At 40.3% G+C, this 23030-nt stretch overlaps 1 long non-coding RNA gene across 2 annotated transcripts in view; it reads right to left on the reverse strand.

Annotated features, from left to right (window-relative positions):
• Positions 1-23030, reverse strand: part of LOC110205149 (uncharacterized) — a 208151-nt gene that overhangs the window by 32683 nt on the left and 152438 nt on the right. For both annotated transcript variants that reach the window (XR_002323513.2, XR_002323514.2), the window contains exons 6-7: positions 12061-12452; positions 10717-10823 (exon numbers count right to left, since the gene is read on the reverse strand). This is a non-coding gene — a long non-coding RNA (uncharacterized LOC110205149). The remainder of the gene's footprint in view (positions 1-10716; positions 10824-12060; positions 12453-23030) is intronic.

Here is a 23030-nt window from a genome sequence, read left to right on the forward strand (position 1 = left end):
GAATGTGAGACTAAAATATTGTTATTCTGCCCACAATCCTCAAGCTAATCAGTGTCACACATTTACTGAGTGCAGGAATTTGAACCCAGGTCTCCTGACTCTATATCTAACAGTATTTTCCTCCACCTACTGCTGCCTTTTATGTAAAAGTAAGCCATGATGATTAGTCTGACTATTGCTATTATTATATTTGAACACTCTCTAGCAGATAGATAAAGGCACCTTTGTGAAACCAAAGTCCAGATGCCCAGGAAATAAAAACCAGCTAAAACAACTGAGAGTCATTGCCTGGGTGCTTCATTACAAGGAAGAATTATTCTAATAAGGCCTAATTTTTCAACCTGCACTCTTTCCATCTGCTGAAGGTTTAAAAGAACATTCAGATCCATTTAGTATCAAAGACTAAAATGTGTTTATCATCATGGAGAGTGCCAGGCAAAGACTCAGAAAATCACCTCTAACTATACTGAGGGGGAGTGTGTGTGAAAAGAAGCCTTATAGCATCTGGATTCTGTTAGCTGGAAGGAGGTGTCATTAGGGGAGGGAACCCTAGAAACTGTTTTTAACAGGACTGGAGTCCATTTGGTAGGTCACATAGTCATGACTCAGTCTCTGTTCCTTTCTTACAGTCCAGATTTGATGATACCAGAGTTAGTGCCCATCTCCCCTCTAAGCTCAAGGCGCCATAAGCCAATCCAAACTTATTGGCCAACCACATCCTCATTTTGGGGATCAAATCATCTCAGAGTTGGAAGAGGCTTCAGTGGTCATCCAGTGCAAGCTGTACCAGAATAAGAATCCTCCCAACAAGCAGTCATCAAGCCTGGGCTTGAAGACTTAGTGTAAAAGGAACTACCATCTCCCAGGGCTGCCCACTCCACTTTTGGACAGCTCTAATGTCAGAAAATTTTTTTCTTCCATCAAACCTAAGTGTGCCCCTTGACAACTTCTGTGCCTATTCTTCCTTTTGGGGCGAAGCAGAGCAAGTCCATTCCTTCTTCCAGTGAGAGATCTTCAAATACTTAAAGATGGCTATCATGTCATCATGTCTCCATTTCCCTCCTCCTCCTCCTTTTCCTCCTCCCTGCCAAGTCTTCTCTTTAGTTGAAACACCCCCATTATCTTCTACTGATCCTTGTACAGTGTGAACTTGAAGTCCTTCACCATCCCTGTTCTCTTCTGAATATTCTCCAGATTATCAATGCCATTTCTAAACAGTGGCACCCCAAACAGAGCATAGTGTTCCAGTTGTGGTCTGACTCTTAATTCTGGTTGCCACATCTCTCTTAATGCAGCCTAAAGACATAGTAGCTTTCTTAGCTGCCATATCATACTGTGACATATACTAAGTTTGCAGTTAACAAAAAATATCCAAACCCTTTTGAGATGGTTACCTAACCATGTTTCTATTTCCTATGCATGTGAAGTTGATTTTTTGAACCCAAGTATAAGACTTTATATTTATCCCTATTCCTTTTCATCTTCTTTGATTGGCTCAATGTTCTAGCCTGCCAAAGTCTTTTTGATTCCTGACTCTGAGATCCAGTGTTTCAACTATCTCCACCAACTTTGCATCATCTTCAAATTTTATACGTGTGCATTCTATGCCTTTGTTGAAATAATTTATAGAAAACTTATACAGCAGGGACCAAGCATGGATCCTTGGAACACTCTAATGAAAACCTCTTTCCTAGAGAAAATCTGTGGGGAGCATGTTTCTGCTCATTGGCCCTTTATGCAGCATCTCTCATGAAAGTAGGATGACCCCTGGGTGTAAGAACACAAAAACTATATAGTACTGAGTCTTGAGGGTGAAAAAAATATAATAGGAAAGGACCTTCAGGAGATTTCCAATCTCTTTCCAATAAGTGGGTATATTCCTGTAGATCCTCTGTGTTAATCTTTGTGTGCTTTCATCATTGATGGGGGAATGTACAACCTATTCCTCATTTGAATTGTTGTCATGGCCTCCTTCTCACACGATCTTAGCAAGAGTATTGCTACTTAAAGAGAAAGCTGGATATTATCTTTCTGCTCACTTTCCCCTGTTCCTACGAAAGACATAGTCACAAATAACCCCAGTGTAAGGTAAACTGGGACAAGTGACATGATTCGAACTAGTCCCTAGACATGCAATATGATTCTTGGACCAAAGATGTTCTTCAAAATGGAATAAGACAATGGCAGCCTGACCATCATCATCATGATCAACAACAGATAACAAAAGTGAATCTAATTCATGGCCATAGATCGAGAGCTAGAAGGTGAGCAAGTTCCGTCTTCTCATTGTGTAGATAAGGAAACTGAAGCCCAGAAGAAACTGAGTGATTTGCCCAAAGCTAACAGCTAGGTGGTGCAGTGGATAGAGTGCTGGCCCTGGAGTCTAAAAGACTTGAGTTTAAATCTCATCTCAGATACTTAAAAGCTGTGTGACCCTGGGCAAGTCACTTAACCTTGTTTGCCTCAGTTTCCTCATCTGTAAAATGAGCTAGAAAAGTAAATGGCAAACCACTCCAGTATCTTTGTCAAGAAAGCCCAATGGGGTCATGAAAAATGACTGAAGAAAAACAGCCAGTAAGTTTCTGGAGCAGGATTCGAATCCAGGTCTTCCTGACTCTAGGTGCTGCACCAGTTACTTCAATGAGATACTGTTTCTCTTTCAAATATGGATAAACATTAAATGTCAGTGATCTTTATTACTGTTATTGATCACTGACCTGAGAGTCAAAAACCTGGGGTGATGGACCTCTTGCCATCCTGATTTTGCCATTTATTAGCTGTGTGTCCTTGAGCAAGATGCTTCATCTCCTGAGCCTCAGTTTCTTTATACATAAAAGGAAGAAAAGGCTGCCATCTACCTGCCTCATAGCGTTATGCAAAATGTTTGTAAAGGATAAACTGTTATGTAATAACAATAATCACTATATATATTTTTGTGTTTTAGTCGTATCTGACTCTTTGTGATCCCATTTTGGGTTTTCTTGGTAAAGATACTGGAATGGTTTGCCATTTCCTTTTCCAGCTCATTTTACAGATGAGGAAACTGACGCAAACAGGGCTGAGTGACTTGCCAAAAGTCACACAGCCGGTAAGTATCTGAGGCCAGATTTGAAATCAGATGTTCCTGACTCCAGGCCTAGACCTCTATCCACTGCGCCACCTAACTGCCTCTCAACAATATATTTATATAATATTTTAAGTTTTATGTGATCTTTTCCTCACAACAACCTTGTGAGGTAGAGAGTTCAAAGCCTGAATTCACTTGAGCAAAGTGAGGCTGCAGGAGGCTATTACTTTGCCCTAGGACAACCAAAGACCTTCAGGAATTCAGAAGAGAGAAAGCTTACTTCAGAATGGAATGATATGCTGAGGGGTCAACTCTATACTGTGTATTAGGAGACACAGGCCATGTCCTGGCTCTGCCCTTCATATGTGATATGGCCTTGGTCAAGTCACTTCTCTGTAGGTCTTGGACTAGCTGATCTCTCAGGTTCCTTTCAACTCGAAAATTCTATTCTATTCTAAGGTTACTAGGGAAAAATGGAATTTGAGCTGGAATTTAAGTGTGGGCAGGATTTCAACAGGTAAAGAGAAGAAGGGCTTTGCTAGTTAGAGGGAACTGTACAAGGCCTGCTCAGAAAAACTGAGTAGACCAGTCTGGCTGATTAAAGGGTAGAGTTCTTATAGGGGAGAAGTGGGAAATAAGGCTCCTGCTATTTAGTTCCTCACCTGGCAAATTAGAATGAAATGTAATTTGAACTGATGATTTTTGGATGCTGTAGGAAGTTCTGAGGTTCTCAAAGCTCCCCACTCTTTGGCTTGTACAAAGTTCTCCTCTAAGATAACTTGTCTATTTTAAACATCTTGGCATAGAACAAGCTCAGGTTAGAAGAAGACTATTTACTCTTCCTAGTTAGTATTTTAGAACTGCACATGAAGGGACGAGGGGCACCTGGTACTCTTGTGTTTAACCAGCTGTCGAGGTTGGGGCCAGTTATCATGTGAGAGGGGAAAAAACGTTTTCCAACATTTCCAGGCCAAGATGCAAAGAGCGGATCATGCTGGGTGGTTTCTCTGAAATTCAGTGGAAAAGCCCAGCTCAGGTTTAACCAGGAACAGATCCTCAGAGGCCCCCAACATAGGACAAACAGAAACTTCAGCACTGAATGCCTGGGGCCTCACTTAGTGCTCAGGAGCCAGTCAGTCCAGTGGCTGGAATTACCCCAAACAAGGACTGGCTTTCTGACTCCAGCAGAGGTGGCAGCAGAAGGCAAAATGTATCTAAATTAGCCTTTCTATGCTGATAGAGCATAAGATACTCAGAGGATTAGGACTGAGGAGCCATTCCCATTTCTCATGAAGCATCTAACTCCCTGACAGGCCCAAATTCTTTGAGGATGGAGACTGTCTTCATTTTTGTCTTTGTATACCCAGGGCCTAGCACAATGCTTGGCACATAGTAGGAGCTTAATAGGTGAGTGCTTATTGAATTGGCTAGAATCATAGAATTTTAGAGGTCAAAGAGATTCTGTGGTCCAGCTGCCTCTTTCTGCAGAGTTGGAAACTGAGGTTCAAAAGGGAAGTGACATGCTAAAATTCCTATAGCACATTAGAGGCAGAGCTAAAACTTGAACCCAGGACTTTTGGCTTCTAGTCCAGTGATCGTTCCACTATGAAATGCCCTCTGACTCCTGATACACATGAAACTCAATGTCAGTTGTAAGCCATGTCTCACTCCCTCTAGAACTGTCTTCTTTCACTCAATGGCTGCTTCAAAATGTCCATGTTTAGTGGCTTCCTATGGTCAAATTAAGTTGGATGATACTTTGGTTTCTAGCTAGGGTAACAGGGTGCTTTCTTTCTTTTTTCCTTCCTTTCTCTTTCATATATTTTTATTTCATTAAATATTTTCCAATTACATGTAAAAAAATTTAACATTCATTTTTAAAATTTTTGAGTTCCAAATTCTCTCCCTCCCTCCCTTTCCAAACCTCCTCAAAAAGGCAAGCTACTGGATATTAATTATACATGAAAAGTTATGCAAAACAGATTCCATATTAGTCATGTTATAAAAGAAAACAAAGACAAAAAACCTACCCCAAAATAAAGAAAGTGGAAAAGTATGCTTCAGTCTTTATTCAGAATTCATCAGTTCTCTCTCTGGAAGTGGATAGCATTTTTCATCATGGGTCCTTTGGAATTGTCATGGATCATTGTCTTGATCAGAGTAACTAGGTCTTTCACAGTTGATAATCCTTATAATACTGCTGTTACTGTGTACAATATTCTCAACAAGATGCCTTTATGCACTGAAAAAAATATCCTGGCATCTTTTGGTGACCTGTGTTTCCTCTCTTCTCACTGCCAATTTTTGACCAGGGTTAGGAGTTAGTGGTAACCATGGTGTCCAAAGGAGAGAGGATAGTATGTGTCTCTGTGTGTTTGTATGAGCATGTGCATACATGCATGCCTGTGGATCTATGTGTTTGGAATATAATTACGAGCAAATATTGAACTGATTGATGGGAAAAATAATAAGATTGAAAGAAATGACCACTGCATGTATTAATATCTTGGTGCATCCAAAACTATAAAAGTTATGAAATGTTCACATAAGAGTATGAAATGTTCACATAAGAGTGTGTGCAGAACATGGTTCTCAACAGGTCAGTCTGGACATATAGTTGACAGATGAGATTGGTTTGACCTGTATAGAGTTCTAGAAATCTAGAAAAAGGGAATGGGGAAAAGAAATTGAATCAGAGTCATGACTGTATGACCCATGAAATGGACTCTGTTTCTAGATAAAATAGCTCATCTGCTCCCTCTTTTCCCACCACCTGGGCTGGTTTTTAACTATTGCTATGGCTCTCCCCAGCTTTGGAGATCATGGCAGCAACTTGCATTAAGTATTAATAACTTCAGCAATGACCCATACAAAACCTGTAGCTGTTCCACTGGCTCAGTCACAGGACTGAAATTGTTGAACTTGAATCTAAAAATTGCAAGAGTTTTTCGGCTCATTAAATTATTTGCTCCAAGGGAAAATCCTCAGAGTTCCATGCACCATTATGATTTAACCCCCACCCCCCCTAACTTCCATGGTGTCTACATATCTACCAGCAATAAGACTGACTAAGGTACATGTTTTATTCCAAGGAAATAGTATTTCAGCAGCTCCCAAGTCCATTTTATGGCTGAGCATTGCTTTTTCCTAGGGCAAAATATCTCATTTCTTGAAAGTGGCATATGACTCCAGTACAAAAGAGTCCACTTCCCACCTGAAAAGGAGCCAAATTTGCCCTTACTCAGGACCAGGAGGTAGCAAGAACAGTTCAGACTCAGCCAAATATACCCCATCACCATGAACAACCTACAGTTCTTTAAAGTTTAGCTCACACAACTGGGTCATATTTATTTTATTGGGTGAATTTTTCCAAATGAGATCAGTCAGTACAGCAGCCAGCATGGCAATATGGACTAATTTTCCAACGTTCCTCTAAATACCAAGACAAACTCTCACCTGCTGTCAAGTAGTTGGTAATGGGCAAGTTTTAATAGCCAATGCTTCTGCATAGCTCTGGTTTCACAACTCCCTTATTGGCTCTATATCCCCCAAGTGGATCTTGTTTCTAGCTTTCCTATGGGAAAAACTCGGGGAGTTAAGTCAACCCAATATCCTTAAGCTGCCGAGAGATTGTTTTTAGGGGTTGCAGCAGGGACTACCCATGAATTTCTGCACATCATTCACCCTAGTCATTAATACTCCAAATTTTAGCATTGAGGCAAGCCAGGTACTTTTACCAGAAATGAAGTGCACAGGTTGCAAATGATCCACATGACTAAAAGTCCTAAAACTCAAAGAAACCCAAATATTGCTGTCTTCCCTCCAGTCTCTTGAATTTGTTTCTATATGTTTATTGGTGCCAACCAGTTTGGAAGGTGATAGACTCCTTTACCTAGTCAGGTCAACTTTCCTTCAATCAACCAACAGACATTTATTAAGTGCCTCTGATATGCCAAGTATTACTCTAGGATTTGGAGATACGAAGACAGAAACAAAACAGTTCCTTCCCTTAAGAAGCTTACATTCTGTTGGGTAACAATGTGTATAACCTACAAGTATATACAAAATGAATTCAAGGTAATTGAGGGACATTAGCATTTGGGGTAATCAGAAAAGGCTTCATGTAAAAGCTGGCACTTGAGCTGAACTCTGAAGAAAACTAGGGATTCTAAGTGGCAGAGGTGAGAAGGAAGTGTATTCCAGACAAGGTAGACAGCTTATGCCAAGGCACAGAGATGGATACATGTCAGTAGTAGGAGAAAGGTCAATTTGGCAAAGGACCACAGAGGGAATAAAGGGGAATGATGTATAATAAAGTTGTAGAGATAGGTTGAAACCAGATTGTGAAAGGTTTTGAATGTCAGGTAATAGGGAGCCACAGGAGTTTATTGATCAGAAGAGTGACATGGTCAGACCTATACTTTAGAAAAATAAGTTTTGTAGTCTATGAAGTATGGATTAGAAGGGAAACTGATACTCAGAGAGGTTAAGTAATTTGATTGAAGTCACATAGATGGTACATAGAAATGTCAGGTTAAAGTCAGGTCATCTGATATTATCCATAATCACATATTCCCTTCCCCTACTCCTAGAAATAGTCATCTATTTTACAGATGTGTGCTTCTGGGTAGACGGGCAGCTAGGTGGCACAGTGGATAGAGTGCTGGGCGTGAAGTCAGGAAGACTCATCTTTGTGAGTGCAAACCCACCCTCAGATACTTACTAGCTGTGTGACCTTGGGTAAGTCACTTAACTCTATTTGCTTTAGTTTCCTCATTTGTAAAATGAGCTAGAGAAGGACATGGTAAATCACTCCAGTATCTTTGCCAAGAAAACCTCAAATGGGGTCATGAAGAGTCAGACATGATTGAAATGACTGAACAACAACAAACTTTTGGATGGAAGCAATGGATGATTTGGGGAAGAAAGTAACCTTCTTCTGATGGGAAAAAAGTTCAGTATGTGTTGTATGAGAGTGGATAACCTTGAAAAATAAAGGACGGCACTTTCATGTCTTTAGAAAAGAGTCTGTGTGTGTCAACAAAAAAATCTTTATGAAGTGCTGATCTACACAAAGCACTCTGCCAGGTCCCTCGAAAAGCAAGTTACGAAGACCTCTTCTGTCCATGACTGGATGGACACTATGATCCCCTCTAGATCTTAATCTATAACCCTGTGAAATGTCAATCCTAGCTGCCAACCCTCACTACCAAGATTGGCTCTCCATTACAAAGCCACTTATAGCAGATTGTGAAGTTGATTGAGGAATGATTTTCTAGTTTTAAATTCCAATTGCAACCTTCAGTCTCATTCAGGCATGGCAATCAATAGTTAGGAAGTGAAATTCTTATTCCCACTAATTAGGAGGCTACTATAATAGTCCATGTGAGAGGGTGATGAGAGTAGAAGCCAGAGTGGTGGCCTGTTAGCAGAGAGAAGTGGTCCACAAGCGAGAGATATTGTGCCACCATTAGGGAATTAGCCCCTGGAAAACTGAGGCTCTTAGGGTACTTTCCAGGAAGCAGTGGGAGATGGCACTGCAAGGCAGACCAAAACCAGCTTATAGAGGACTTTAAATATTAGGCTATAAGAATTCATCCTGTAGGCAATAGAGCACCACCAAGAGCCCCTTTTTAGTGGAATCCTAAATCCATGTTCTCTTCCTCCTTAAATATTCTTAGGACACTTTGTCTGCTGGTCCCTTTGCACCCTTTACTCCTTAAGTTATATTATACTGTTATATCCACTAGCCCTCCCCCTACCCTAATAGAATGTGGGCACCTTGAGGGCTAGTACTATAGGGGAGGGAGCTTTGTATCCCCAGGACCTGGCACAGATTCTTGCATATAGTGTTCAATATATATTTGCTGAGTAGAATAGCATTGATTTTCCCTCTTTTCCAACTGTCCCCGTAGGATCAGAGCCTTGGCATCCACAGGATCTTATTGCTTTCTCAAGATATGTTGTGGCCTCCAATGCATCGTAACAAAGGCCTTTTTGACACCAAATGAGCCTGAGAGGATCTTTTCCTTCCCCTGACATTCCTTCTAATCTTGCCCAAACCTCAGAAGTTGTTCCATCCATGGAACTCCCCTTTAGTGAGGTCCAGGCAGTGGAATTGTATCTCTCCCTCCCAAACAATCAATCAACAAGCATTTTTAATAAGCACCTGCAGTGGGCCAGGCACCATGTGAGGTGCTGGAGAAATGAACATAAGAGATGGATGAATCAGAACTTGCTGGGAGCTTATTCTCAAGGCTCCCTTTAAGCTTTCTCCCCATTTTACGATTCTGTTTTTCTCTCTTGAGTTTGGAGACCCAGCTTCTATCACTGCTCTTGCCTCTGATTTTCGGGAACTGGAAGCACCATGACTTCTGAGTAACTCGCATGTAACTAACACTCGCAGTAATGCAAGCAACCATTTCTTCCTGCTTTTTTTGTGGTTTCTCCTCAATGTTTTATAGTCATGCTCTTTGGTTCAAATTCCCTGAGTTATTATATTCCATTTTATATTATTTTCCTTGCTAGAAAAAGTAATCCCTTCCTAATCTACTCCCTCAGAGCTCTCTCCCCCTTCCTGCCTCCCAACCCCTTCACCCCCCCTACCACCTGGATAGCACCTTGGTTTATCTAGGCTCAGTGTCAGCATCACTATTTCCAGTGAGCTTTTGACATTCCTCAGGTCTGCTCATGCCTGGGACTACAAGGCAATATGTGTGTGAGTGTGTGTATATGAGTGTGTGTGTGTGTGTGTGTGTGTGTGAGAAATGTGTATATGTATATATGTATGTTTAACAGCAGATCCACTGGACCCAGGGGGCTGGGGTGCTCAGCCTCTCCCACCGAAGGACCCAGCTCTCAGTTCACGCTTGGATGATTTTTGGTTCTGGGAAAAAGCTGGCCTTTAAAGAGAGGGATTTGGTTCTTTCTCATAGCCTCTGATCTTTACATTCTAACCCCAGAAACCTGGAGAAAGTCACATAAAACTCAGGTTTGATTCATGTCTAGGGTCTCCTCAAAAGGGAGTAGAAAGTTATTCAATGTAAAATGCAGAATAAATATGCAGGGGAAAGGGAGGGGGGGAAATAAGCATTTATTAAGTGCCTACTGTGTCTTAGCACAGGCATTGTGTGAAGTGCTTTATAATATTATCTCATTTGATATAGGTACAAGTATAGAATAATTATTTATTGCTTTCACACAAAAGAAAAACATAAAATACGAAAGACTCACAAGTGCCTCTTGACAAAGACTTACACCATGTTATGTTAACTTATAATTCTTATTATTCCCTCCTGGGAGAATGCTGCTTAAAACATGGAGCAGTTAGTGGGATTGTTGAATTTCACCTTCAACTTGCCTCTGCATTATAAACAACTCCCCCAAGTTCCATGTCATTTAGCAAGCTAGACCAGGGCTTGCGGTAATTTTCTGGTTGGTGTTCATCTCCTGGTGAAGTGTAGCAGCTTCAGGACACCTACATAGACTGAGGGTCCAGGAGTACCTGACCTATAGCACTCATGAGGTTGTCCCTCAGCCTGGAAACATCCATTCCAAGTATTTAGTAATCTTTCCCTTCCCCACGATCAGTAAAAGAATCACAAAGCCAAAGAATGCCTTGAGATGCAGAATGGGATTATATGTTTTACCTGCCATGTGCATGTGGTCACCATTGCCACCAAGGTGGAGTAGGGGAAAAGAAATTCCTTCTCCATTTCACAGGAATTCTCAGGTAGAGATTTTCATGCTACATGCTCTGAAGAGAGGAAGAAAAGATTGAGAATGGAATTTGTCTCTCCCTTTAAAGTCTACTAAGTAGACAATCCTTCCTGCTCTGGAGTTCATAGGATTGCTTCATCATCTCAAAGCACAAAGTCCTTCAGGGCTGAGCACATATATCTTTGGAAGTGGCCCCACGGACCCAGCTTGTGCTCTGTGTAATGGCTCCCACAGGCCTATCCCCATGCATGTCAATGCAACCCCTTTACATATGTCTATAACTTTATCTTCCTGTCAGGATATCATTTTTTAAAAGCATAAGAAAGATAATGTTTTCCAGGAGATGGATGAATAGTTTGTTGTGCTAGGGTCATATTCCCAAAGTATGCTACAGAAAGAGGACAGATCATTTGAGGGTGGAGTCATCAAGGAAGAGAAGGTGGGACTTGAATAGTAATAAAAGCTCACATTTCTTTAAAACTTTGAGATGTCTAATACATACACAATCCCATAAGTACAAATGTTATTAGTCTCATTTTACAGAGAAGGAAGCTAAGGCTCAGAGAAGTTATATAACTTGCTCATGGTCCCACTATCAGACAGTGTCAGGGACAAGATACAAACTAAGGTCTCTAATACTCTTTCACATACACCATGCTCCCTTCAGGGACAAGCCATGAATGAGCATTTATGAAGTAACTACTATGAACTAGGGACAGTGATAAGCACTAGAAATACAAATACAAAAGAGAGATGGTCTCTGCCATGAAGGAGATCACATTCAGAAAGGGATTTTGTCGTTCAGTCATTTCAGTTGTGTCTGACTCTTCATGACCCAATTTGGGGTTTTCTTGGCAAAGATATTGGAGTGGTTTGCCATTTCCTTCTCAAAAAAGGATTGATAATATAAATTGGGAAATGGTTACCTGGGAAGAGTGAAGTCACAGGGATGGAAAGTGTAGCCAGGAGGCAATCCATTGACATACGCTTTGTAGAAGCATTGCTACTACAGAACTGATCACTGTTCCCAAAAGAAGAGGTGGAAAGTATGGTTGGGGGGTGCTGGCATGGTGGTATAATGGTCCATATTCAGTAGAATGGTGAAAACATGGTGGGGAACAAGATCAGCTGGCTAGGACGGGCTGGAGATATTGAACTCTCACTAATGAGCAAGACCTTTTGGACAGAGTTGGAGGGTCTGGTTGGAAAGGTACAGCAGCAGCAGAGTGACATGGCAGGATTTGATAGGATTCAGTAAGTAGCAGGAAACTTACAAGTGAGATGGCTCCATCTTCCTTCTTGATCTCACCAAATGCTTTGCAGAGACCTTGGAGCACGTGTAGACTTTCTGTAACTCCTGTTAACCATGTGGTTAGGAGAAGTCTTTTCTGGCTGCGTAGCCAGGATGGGAAGAGCCAAGACCATGCAGTTTGGCTGCTTGGTTTTAATAAATCTCTTTAACTACATTGCTTGTGGCTTCTGGTGAGTGATAATGCTGTTAGGGGAGAGGGCTTGGCCCTTCTTCCCTTGGAAGCCATGTTGCCCTGTGAATATGGGTCTGGCTTCTTGGCCTGTCTTGGCATTTATTCTTTCATTTTAGGTGAATAGAGAGTGGCATCCCAACATCCTAATAACAAGATTTTGCAGCCAGTTCAGCATCACTGCCCTGAGGAAGAAAGGAATGAAGTTCAAAATTAATCTTTAAGAGTCATCTCAGTGGTAGCTTAGCTGATTACTCATTCACAGTCGTGCTGCATCTGGATATGAACTGTACTAAGAGGAATCCCACTCTCCCTAAAACCAGGATGGGATAGGAGAGAATGTGCCCCCAAGGTATTGAGGGCAAATATTTATACTTCTGTTCTTACTATGTCTTTGAAGTAAATATCCCTTTGTAAAATCTAATGGATATTAAGTAACTAAATCAAACTGGAGCAGCAATCATTAGCACCTAGCTGTTGGGAAACAGTCAGTGGGGGGCTTGAACCAATGGTTATAGAGAAGAGATCCCCCCAATCTCTTCAAGGGTACAGATGTAGCCTACATGATTCTGGGAGAGTGAGTCAAAGTACTCTAGACAAATGTGATTGCTCCCTTCAAAAATGCAGATTGTTAAAACTCCATACATTAATAGGATGTTTCATGACATGCTCTACCTCCTTTCCCCCATCACTTCATGTTTCTGGTGGACAGCATTCTGGCGAAGAGTCTCTTAGAATTTAGCTGGTTCTCAAAAGACAGACACAGTCTATCACTGGGGCTGGGCTTACTTGATAAGGGCAGCCAGAACTTGCCCTGCAGGATCTCTAAGCAACCTTACAAATATAAAAATTCTTCTTGATCTTCTTGGTCGTATCTTTTATGTGTTTTATTAGTTTGTCTTAGAGTCTAAACTACTAGAGGCTAGGAACAGAAAATCTGCTTTGTAAAGTATATACTACCCAGAGATGGGCATTTACCACTTGGGGTAAATCCTCTATGACAGAATTATGGAAGAACATGGACAAAAATCAGATACTATTATTATCTCAGGATCATCAATTTAGATTTGGAAAGGACTTCAGGTATCACATAGTCCACCCCATTCCCATTTTGCAGAGCAGGAAACAGAGGCCCAGAGAGTTCAAATAGCTTCCCTAGGATTACACCATTAGTATCAGAGTATTAGTATAAGCAATTTGAATCTAGATCCTCAAAATGGGTTCTTTACATTCTTATACCCTCAAGTTAAACTCCCTTCCCCCAACCTCACAACAATAACTCTATGTGTATAAGTAAAACATATAAAGGGTATGGCTACTTGACATGGCACCTGAACCCTACTTCTCTTCCTCTTGACAGACTTACCCGAAGCTGTGCTCCTGCTGTCAGGACTGAGAATTCTTGGGGGGAAACAAGAGGCTGGCCATAGCCATCACATACTCTTAGAGCCTTAAAGATATCTCTTATTCGGGGGAAATACATTTCTGTGCTCATTACTGTAGACCTTGAGCCCCTAATGGTGTGTTTTACATTTATACAAATAAATCACAATGATACCACTATCTCTTAAACATGAAACTGAAACAATAAGACAAAAGCAAGAACATAAACATAAACAAAAGCAAGTTTATAAATATAACATTTACTGATTAGAAAGCAAAAGCAGGAATAATCAAAACATAATAGTACAGATTGCAAACCTGCGTCATACTCTCCCCACTAATGTACATAGTATCCATGAAGAGGAAAGTGGGAACCCACAGAAACCTAGCAGTGAGCAATATGAGTCCCCTTTGTTCAAGGCAACACATGACTCAGCACTGCAGGCTTGGATGTCTTTGATCAATATCCATCCAACATCACCTGCTTTTCTTTGTCTCTCCACTCTTCTGCTGGACAGGCCAATGCAGCAGTGTTAAGCTCTTGGGCTAATAGCAGCCTTAAACCTGAGGTCTGCAGAGCTTCCTACATCTGCTCCCTTGGATAGATTTGTTCATAGTCACACAACTAGTGTGTGTTAGGTGTAGGACTTGAAACCCAGATCTTCCTGACTACCAAGGCCAACTTTCTATCCCTCATACTTCATTTCCTTCCTCATATATGTATATATTACACACATAGACACATAACATTCCCACCCAAAAAATCAATGTTATGCTAGGGGCAATTGCTATTGCTTAGTTTATGAAAACTACATTTGAGTCTGCATTGGCCTAGACCCTAGCACTATGTAGATCATACAACTTTTTATTTCCAATTAATTTCAACCACTTTTTGTATATGTGGAGAGGGCAGGGGTACAGTAATCATAAACCTCTGTATATGAGCCAAACATTTGTCAGATATAGAAATAATTGAAAGACTGACTTTTAATTTCTGTTGCTGTTTCAGTGAAAAGCTTCCCTTACATACGTGGCAGGCTTCCATGGTCTAGAGAGGTCTGACCGGTACAGTGGAAGCAGTGTATGGACAAGCTTCTCTTGGTAGGCTTTAAACACCATGCACAGAAAAACTATACTCGAACCCTGGCTGCTGCCAAAAACGTCTCCCCCCCCCTAGATTTATAAAGTTTGCCCAACTTTCATTCTGCCACCCAGGAGGGAGCTTCACTCTGCTCGAGGAAAACACCTAAGATTTTTATTTCTCTGAAAAACAGATGAAGGCTTTGGCTTCATGTCTGGAGGGAAAAAAAGTAAATTTAGTAGTGGTTTATTGCCCTAAGGAAAACATACTTCAGTTATGAAGTATTCCCTCTTGAAATCTTACTTGACATTTTGTAAAGAAAGAGTAACATTTTTAAGAAGTTGGCTAAGCTACCTAATACCCTTGCTCCAGAGCAAAGATTTTTTGAATGTTAATATGCGACTGGAGACAGTCACCTTAATTGTATTTATCCTGGTCTTTAAAACATCTGCCTGTCCTGTCTAAGCCCCACACAAATCTCAGTAGCTGTGTTAAGTCTATAAGGTTGTGCTGAGGGCACATGAAACAAGGAGGAATGACTATGGATTGGGGGGCTTCTATTAAGGAGTCCATAAAATGGCCTCAGGAAAGCCTCAGGAACCAAAACATAAGGATTTAGACAGTAGCCATTCTTCCCTTGTCTTCCTTACCAAGATGGGAGGGACATCGCTTTCAATTCTTGGCTTCTAAAAAACTGCTTGTGTTGCCTGCGACATCCCTTTCTGCTGTCCACATTTGAACTTTCTTTAAGCAGATCTTTCTGACATCCTAGAATACCAGAGATGGAATATCAAACTTTTCGAGATCATCTAGTCTAATACCCTTATTCTATAGGCAAAGACGCACAGAGGGATCACAAGATGTACCCAAGGTCACTCAGCTTTTTAGTAACAGAGACAGGATTAGAAGCCAGTGCTACTGATTCTTATTCTAGTGGCTTTTGCATTACACCAACCTTCATCCTTGCAGTGACTCTTCAACTGAAGAATGATTATTTGGGAAGAAGGCATGAACCCAAGCTTACTTTAAATCCAAGTTTTTCCTACTGAATCCTATTTCCTTTCCTCTTTAGATACCTATAATTAATTGCTTAAGGATGGTGCCCCCACCTTCTGACAGGGTTAACTTTTCCTTTTATTTGGATGCAATCTACTAGGAAATTGACACAGTTAACATCACCTCTGGACTTTATCAATGGATTCTTTAGGAGGCTCTATGGAACTTCGCATCATCAAAAGCCCTGGATCCGTCAGTTAATAAGCATTGAATAAGCACCAACTATATGCCAAGCGCTGTTCTACACACTGGGGATACAGAGGAAGGGAGAGAGAAAACAGAACAGTTTCTGGCTCTTAAAGACCGCGCAATCTAATGGGACAGACAACATGCAAACGATTATGTACATACAAGATAAATTGGAGATAAACAACAGAGAGAAGGCATAGCATTAAGGCTGATCAGGAAATGGGGTCAGGAAAGGCTTATTGTGGAAAATGGGATTTTAGCTGGGACTTGAAGAATAGAAGGAAAGACAAGAAATGGGTGTGGGATTGCTCTGTGTTTGCTGGTTCATTTCTTCTTTTACTTTTTATGTTCATTTAGTATGGTATCAAGGCACCTGTTGACCCCTAGAAAATCTACCACCTACTTATGTTTGGGGCCCCATTCTGACCCCTACGTAGTGCAACCAGAGAGATAAAGCTGAGACTTTCTGTCCTCAGTGCTTGTCACTGAAAGGCAAACAAAGGCCTGCGTTTGATGATAAAGTATCAGGCCCTGGTCCTTGGAGAGCATATTTCCTGGATTTCACTGGTATGTGTATGGGGTGGGGAGAAGGGGGGGGTCAGAACTCTAAATGCAAAGTAAACATTAATTTCCTCATCTTTAAAAGGGGAAAAACTGTTCAGAGCTGCAAGGATGTTCTGAGGAGAGGGCTTTATGTTTCTTCACCAGATACTATGGACAATTCTCCTGAAATCAGTGGTCAACCTTGGGTAGAATACTGACTAGCTCGAATGAGAATATCTTTTAACTACCTGGGTATAGCATTTGACCCAGACAAAGGCATCTCTAACCATAGGACCTCTTTAGTGAAGCATCAATGGATCCTCACTGGAGTCTAGGAATGATAAATCTTTTGGGCTGAGTTAAGAGATCCTGTGGCAAAAGAAGGCAGGAATCCTGTAAGGAAAAAACATAGAAGGTCTAGGGAGCAATTATTCCTGAAACTTGGTAACTATCAAATCATAATCATATCAACATCTGGAACACTGAAGCTTGCATCCCATCATTTAAATATATTACACATGGGTATATATTAATTCATTTTATTTCTATAGTACTTCTCATAGGGAGTTCTCAAAGACCTTTCACAGAAGGCTAAAGACTAACCTGAATGCTGCTCACTTGACTGAATTGATGTTTAATGGGCACCCGTGATGTGAAATGGGCTGGCCTGGCTCCCAGGAGATCAGGTCTTTACTGTCCAATAACTGATGGCCTAAAAATGAGGAGAGGCTCAGAAAAGCTTAACTTAAACCAAGTGCCACAGAACAATCAAGCTCTAATTTGAGTTTGAGTTGTCTTGGGCTAAAATAGAACAATAATAATAGCAATAGCTAACATTTATATAGCAATCTCAAATTTGCAAAACACTTTCTATACATTATTTCATGTGATCCTCACAACACCCCTGGGAGGTGCTATTATTATGCCCATTTTACAGAAAAGAAAACTGAGGCTGAGATAAGTGACATGCTCAGGGTCTTACAGCTAATATCAAAGATGGCGTTCAATCCTTCATTCTATCCAAAGCACCATGTTATCCCCTCCAAGATCTAGGTCAAGGGTTTGAAGGTATCTCTTTGGAATTCCTGTTCAAGAATCAAACTTCAGAACTCTAAGGGAGTGAAATTAATCTAAATTGCCTAATGAAGTGGAAAGAGCCATAGATTTGTAGTCAGAGGAACAGGGTTCAAGTCCTGACTCCACTTCAAATCTGTGTGGCCTTGGATAAGTTACTTCATTTCTTTAAGTCTATTTCCTCATTTGTAAAAAGGCAATAATATTGATGCTGCCTAACCCATAGGTGTTTTTAAAGATTAAATGAGATAATGTTTGGGAAAGTACCTTACAACTGTAAAATTATATATACACATATATGTATATAAGCTATATAAGAATATAAGCTATTCAAAATAATACTTTATTGCCAATTATTATTAATAACAGTTCACATCTACAGCAGCTACCTCACAGTTACAAAGCATTTTCACTAATTAATTATACTAATAGTTCAGATATGATGGCAAAGGTACCATTATAAAGATTCCAATACTTTTTAGGCCACTGATCTCTGATTCTTATTTGTATAAAAATCTGAGGGAGCCATTTCTTTCTTGGTTTGGTTTGATAAAACAAGGGAAAGGCAAATACTTGGAAGATTTTAAGTAGAGAATGCCTGAGATACCTCTGAAACCCTCTTGTTGAGCACTTCCCAGAAATCTCTGCACTGGCAGTTATTTCATCCTTCACAATGTTATCAAACAGTAAGCACACTAAGCTGGAAAGAAAGAAAGAAGGTACCATTGTTCATCTACTCTCTTCCAGCATGATTCTGATCTCTGGCCATTGTTAATTTTTAACTTTTGATAGCATCTCTGGGGCAGGCATGTGGCTTTACAGTGCTTTCCCACTCTATCTCAGAGGCCCTCAAGAAAAGATGGGAGGTTACAAAGAGTTTTGCAACCACTTTTTTTTAAACTGTAGGTTTAGGAATAAAGTTATTCTGTGTATCCTGTTATGTGGACTGGTTTGTGGAGTAAAAGGTAAAAAAATAGGAAAAATAAAAACCATGTATCATTAAAGCACTGATGAATCCAGAGAAGTTTTATAGCTTCTAACTTCAAACAAAAGACCGGAGATATTTTTAATGATCAGATGGTTATCTGGCTCAAATGCATTTAAATGTGTATTTTACAAGCCACTGGTCAAATCATAAAAGTAACATAAACCCTAAAAGAAATTACTATGGTCAGAAATCAAGCATTTTGTAAATCCACTCAATTTTATGGCTTGAGAATGAGCAAATCTTTATTTTCCTTTAGATAATGAGTTTGGACGGAAGTCACAAATGTCATGCAGCAGAATCTTTTCAGTAGCTGAATAATATAGGCATAGAAATATATTGGCAGAGATTTGAGTTCTAAAGGAGGTGATGCTATCCCTCCCCCTCTCCAACAAAGCCCCAAAGGCATGATGGGGCCCCATGTAGGTCTTTGCTCAAAGGAATGGACATTATTTCTTAGTGGCTTGACAACCCTTTTCTCTTTTGACATCTTTATTAAGAAAACACAGTGAATCTGCTAGTGCACTGGAGGCCTAGGGAGAGCCAATTTCATGGTTAAACTTCATCAGGGCTTTGCTGTAAACTCATTTCCCGCTCTTGCATTTGCATTAGAGTTAAATTTTCCGTTCTCTAACGAGGAATGGAATGTTGATACTGTGCGATTGTTTTATTTATTTTATACGTTTTCCTTGGAATGTCATAGTACTATCTTGGCTTGGCCTGCACTTGATTTACAGTAGTTATAAACATTCCAAGGTACACATGTAAGTTAAATGATACAATAACATTATACAGTTACAATGCTGTTGTAAATGTGCCATCAGTTTCAAAATTCAGTCCCCACTCCTCCAACTTTTCTACTCCTCCCTGCTAAGGAGGAGGTGATGACGGTGGCAGGAATAGACTTCGTGGAAAGAGCGTACAGGGCACAGAGTCCTAGCCACCAAGAGTTCCTCCTATATAGAGGAGTCTTAAAAAGATTCTGCTTAAGAGACTCAGAATAAGCCTCCCGTCTAAAACATATATGTGGGTTTCCTTTCTTCTGAAAATCACATTTGGTTGGTTGTATAATTAGTTTATTCATTGAAAAATATAATGAAGAGTAAATAATCTTTAACAATCTTGAGACTGATGCTGATTATGTCATTCTTCCTAGAGCCTGGTTTCTCTCCACACATGGGGACCAGTCACTTTCCACCAATGAGAGGATGATTTATTTTTCCTGAAACACTCTGCAATGGTGAAGGAAAAGTCCCTGTGTGCATAGCAATTGTAGGAGCTCAATATTCTACTACCCTGCTCCCCAGCTGGAGCTCTCAAAAGTTTCACACAGAGAAACACTGAGTGGAGGAGGGATGTCTCAGACACACCTTCATGCTGAGAACGCCTCACTTACTTCCAATCTCAAGACATGTGCATTACTACCAGGACATATGTATAACATGCTGCCATTTATGTAATACACAAATGGAGATTTTTTTTCCCTTTCTTTGTATCCTTAGCACTTTGCACAATGCCTGGCATATACAGTAAGAGCTTAATAATTGCTTGTTGACTGACTGACAAACATGAAGTTCATTATGCCAATTCCCCACTCCACATCTGAGGTCCAGAATAAAGCTGATTTTTGTTTGGATGTGGATTGGATTAGAGAGCTTCTCAGGTCCCTTCCAACTGTGAGTTTCTGATCCTCCACCCCAGGCTTCCCATTCTTTGCAGCATATTTCCTTGTGTCTTTTCCCCCATTTTGTTAAGTGATTCTAAATAATACAAATTAATGCCTCAGGTCATAGGATCATAGATGAGACATCACCTAGTCCAACCACTTCATAAGGAAACTGAGTCCCAGCAAGGGCAAGTGATTGGCCCAGGTCAGACAGGTGGTAAATAGAAGAAAGATCTGAATCCAGGCCTTTTAACTTTAATTCCAAATTTAGTGCTTCCACACTGTTTCATGCTGGATTCCCCACTGATCATTTGTTTTCATTCTATTGTGATAGGTAATGGAATCAGCCATAGTTTTGCTACAAAGGACTTTGCTCTATGCAGCATGACACAGCAGATAGAGTAATTGGAGTCAAGAAGACTTAGGTTTAAATCCCATACAACATGAGTTGTGTGACCCTGGGAAAATAATTAAACCTCAGTTTCCTCACCTATGAAATGGGAATTATTATACAGTTATCCCTTCTATGTTGCAACTTTCCCCACCACAGTTTTGATATATTGTGGATCAGCATAAGAAATAAAGCGAATTTTTTTTGGAGTTCTGCAGAAATGGCAGATAACGTGCAGAGGTCAGCAGACAACACAGAAAAAGTACAGAAACTCAAAAATCCATAAAATATATGTTTAGTATTGTATAATATCAACATATTTATATCTTTCGATACCATAAATATACATACTTCTCTGCTACAAGAGAGGGCCAAAAAAATTTATGCGAATTTTCCTGATCATGGGGGGTACCATTCCCCTAAGCCTTATGATGTGGAAGGGATAACAGTGTAATTGTGGAAACCAAATGAGATAACATATACAAAGCACTATATAATCTTAAAAGTGCCATGTAAATGTTAGTTATTTTTACATTTAAAATCCTGGCCCCTAATGACATCCTAGGAAAGCTATGCTGCCTGGGAAATGGTTTTGATATGGTTTCCTCTTCCTTTGCTCTATTCTAAAAAGTTTTAAAGGATTTTTTCCCCTTCTATCTGGTTCAGTTGATTGTTCATCTTGGAAGACTCTCACCTACTCTTTGGACTCCATTAAAGTGATTCCTGTCGGGAGCCATCTTTCTTTGCTCATGTTTTTTGTCTTATCTCTAATAAACAGTTGATGTTCCAAGTCAGCTCAAGAGAGCTTGTGAAAGCAAATGGAAGCAGACAGATAAAAAGTGTCTAAGGGACAGTATTTCATATCAACACCTCTGTCTGACCTCAGTGCCTTCCAGCCTTCAATCTACTGATCAGTTGAGGTCAATGAATATGCTTTGGGGTCTCTAAACAGACACATCAGCGTCCATGATTAGTGCTTGCTTAGCCTTCACATTATTTTCTTTCTTCCAGTGACTGAAGGGATCCATCATTTAATTAATAAACATTCCCTGGAATGTTTGCAAAGGCCTATTCCAAGAACTCAAAGGACAGAAACAAGTATATGGCACTGTCTCTGATCTCATGGAGCTTACATTCTAATGGAGAGGAACAAAAGAAAAAAACGCATTAAAAGGTAACTAACAATACATTAAGCACAAACTAAGTGCCTGCTCTGGCCAGAGCTCCAAACTAGGAGCTGGGGATACAAAGATAACATAAAAATGGCCCCTGACCTCAGAGAGTTTGCATTCTTGCGTTCTATTGGGGGTTGGGGGGTGAGATACATGTAAAATGTAAACAGATATGCATGGTCTTTTTTTTTTTTTAAAGAAAAGCACGTTGTTTTTATTTTGAATGATTATTTGTATGTATACACATGTTACTGCAAGCACCAAAGCAGCTTTGAGAGTAGAGAATTTTTTTTTGCTTAGATTCCATGGGAAATAACAAAGTAAGCAAATATGCATTATACATGTGACTACCATTCTGCCTAGCCCCCCCCCCATTCAATGTAACTTTAGTCCAAGAAAATGACAACATCACCACCTAATTGTGGGTGACATTTCTGTGAGAGATGACAACTCTAAGTATGCCTGAGAATTTCATCTGTTTCAAAAGAAAACTCCTTTGGGATTTGCTCCTAACTTGTCACACAATGAGTGGTACAAAGAGACTTTTCTTATGGTATTTTAAATAATCATCAATGGTATGTATGACCAGAAAAGGAGGTGATCTGATCAAATACATGATAAGTTGAAGACTGCATTTTAATAAGCATTTAAGTATCTATTATTTTACAGGTAGGGAAGGTATTAATAATAAAAACTAACACTTACATTGCATGTATTATGTGCCAGGCACCGTGCCAAGTGCTTTACTAACATTTGTGTTATTTGATCCTTACAACAACTGTGGGAGGTAGGTGCTATTATTATCCCCATTTTACGGTGGAGGAAACTGAAGCAGACTGCAGATAAGTGACTTGCTCAGGGTCACACACCCAGTAAGTATCTGAGACTGGATTTAAGCTCAAGTCTTCCTCATTCCAGACCTAGCACCAAATCCATTGTGCCACCTTGCTGCCTAATAATTAGAAAAGCTGAGTTTCGAACCTAGGCCTTGTCAGGAGCAGGGGAGGAGAAGGAGAAGAACAAGCATTTATTAAGTGCCTACTGTATGCCAGGTATTGTGCTACGTGCTCTACAAATATTATCCAATTTGATCCTCACAGCAACCCAGTGAGGCAGGTGCTATTAACATCTTCATTTTACAGTTGAAGAAACTGAGGCAGACTGAGGTTAAGTGACTTGCCCAGGATCATACAACTAAGTGTCTGAGGCTGGATTTGAACTCA

Source organism: Phascolarctos cinereus, unplaced genomic scaffold (assembly GCF_003287225.1).
Source record: "Phascolarctos cinereus isolate Bilbo 61053 unplaced genomic scaffold, phaCin_HiC Scaffold_2;HRSCAF=192, whole genome shotgun sequence".
Classification (NCBI taxonomy): domain Eukaryota; kingdom Metazoa; phylum Chordata; class Mammalia; order Diprotodontia; family Phascolarctidae; genus Phascolarctos; species Phascolarctos cinereus.